Source organism: Myotis brandtii, unplaced genomic scaffold (assembly GCF_000412655.1).
Source record: "Myotis brandtii unplaced genomic scaffold, ASM41265v1 scaffold115, whole genome shotgun sequence".
Classification (NCBI taxonomy): Eukaryota; Metazoa; Chordata; class Mammalia; order Chiroptera; family Vespertilionidae; genus Myotis; species Myotis brandtii.
The window spans coordinates 17,039,339-17,041,531 of record NW_005353967.1 but is presented as its reverse complement, the minus strand read 5'-3'; positions in this window follow the sequence as shown (position 1 = coordinate 17,041,531).

Genomic DNA, 2,193 nt, shown 5'->3' with positions numbered 1-2,193 from the left:
CTTTTTTTTTTTTGTCAGACCAGCAAAAAATATATTTTTTGGTGTGCTGCAGAATTTTAGTAATTCATTTATGTGTGCCATGAGATGAAAAAGGTTGAAAATTGCTGCTCTAATCTATGTCACTGTTACTCCTCTCTTTGCTATTATATTAGAGATGTGCTTCTTGTTATGACTATTAGCCCATTATTTGTGATATATTTTGCAAGTATTGTCTTCCAGTTTGTCTTTTGATTTTGCTTCTGGTGATTTTTGCTACATAAAGTTTTTGTAAAAAATGTAGTCTTTTATTACATTTGGATTTTGAATTATAGTTCAAAAGCTTTCCCCACACCCAGGTTATAAAGGAATTCATCGGTGTTTTAGTACTTGTTTGCTTTTGTTCTTTACATTAAGATCTCTGATTCCTTTGGATTCTATTTTTGGGTGTAGAGTGAGGTATAGATCCAATTTAATCTTTTGACCAATGACTATATTCTCTGCAACCACACATCTATAAGCTCTCCCTTAGGATGAGTCACTTAGTGAATCACATTAGTTTTTTTGTTTGGTTCCAAAGGATAGCATTTTCTGAAAATGTATATAGATTCTGAGGGTGTAACTTATCTGAAGCTCTAGTGACTCATATAAAGAATATTGTATTTACAAAGTACTTTTCTAATTGGCCAGACCTACTCAAGCAAGGATTGTGGAAATTTTAAAATAAGGTGAAAGATATGGTTTCCATGATTAAGGACTTCAACTTGTGAAAGTACATGTGAAGTGATTAGAAAACAATTGAAGGCAGCATAACTACTAGACTTTCCATTTTGTGTTACTCCCTACATACCAGGAAGTATTTCCCTGCACTAGGGCAATCAATCTATGAAGGAGTTGCTTTTGAATTATTCATTTCATTTTTTTCTTTTTATTAAAATTTATTGGGATGACATTGGTTAATAAGATTATATGGGTTTCAAGTGTTCATTTTTATGATACATTTCAACTACAAGTAATGGAGAATTTAACTTACAGAGGCTTAAACATTTTTTTCCCTCTTATATCAAGACAAGAAATCTGGAGGTAGGCGGTTACTAGCTTTGGTCCAACAGCGCAACAGTGATAGGTATACCACCTCTATGGAATAGAAAAAGAAAATGAAAGAGGGGGATAAGGACACATACTAATACCTAAATCAATAAAGAAATTTAAAAGAAAAAGAAAATAGTTGAAAAAAATGAAATAAAAATAATCAAGATATTGTCTGGTTCAGTTGCTAAACCTTATATATAAAGAACTCTTCAGATCCCAGGCACAAAATCATAAGAGAAAAAATATGTTTATCTCTGATTTTTCTATAGCAGCATTTAACACCAAAAGACAATGGAGTTGTATCTACAAGCTCTGAGAAAATGTATGACCCAAGAATATTATACTCAGCCAGGTTGAACTCAATTTTAAATGCAGCTAGCAGAAATTCTTAAACATGAAAATACTTAAGGAATATAACACTCATGAGCCATTTTTTAAAAATTTATAGATGGGTAAATCCAGCTAACAAAAAGATGATTTGGAATAGTGTTAAAAGGACAAAAGGGAGTCTAATGTTAGAAAGAAATGGAGGAATGTACACATTTTTGGAAGGAAAATGTATGTGATCCAAATCTATGGAAAACCAGGCAAGTTATCCTTCAAGTATAAAGGCAAAAGGCAGACATATTAAAGATAAAGAAACTCAATGGGTACAATACTATGAGTGCTCTTGAAAATGTTACTTGTTGAAAAAATTCAGTGATTTAGGAAATGAATGAAAATCAAAAACTCAAGTATGGAGAAAATGTGGTAAAAAGACTGGCAAATTTATATCAATTTAAATATAAAACAAAAACTAAATTGACAGAAATTATTATAATAAAACTATGATTATATAACTATTATCGCATAACTATCTACACTAATAAAAGAGAAACATGGTAATTAGCGTACGACTGCTACCCTTCCCATTGGTTAATCAGCATATACTTATGCAAATTAACTGTCAGCCAAGATGGCGGCCGGCAGCCATGCACTGAAGCAAACAGGGAGGCTTGCTTGCTCCAGTGATGGCAGACTCCAACGTTCCCCGCCTGACTTGCTGGCCTCTGAGCTGCAACTCTAAGCAACTATGTTGCAAATATAGAAGCTAAACAAAACCCCAGAAACCGGCTTTCAGTCAGC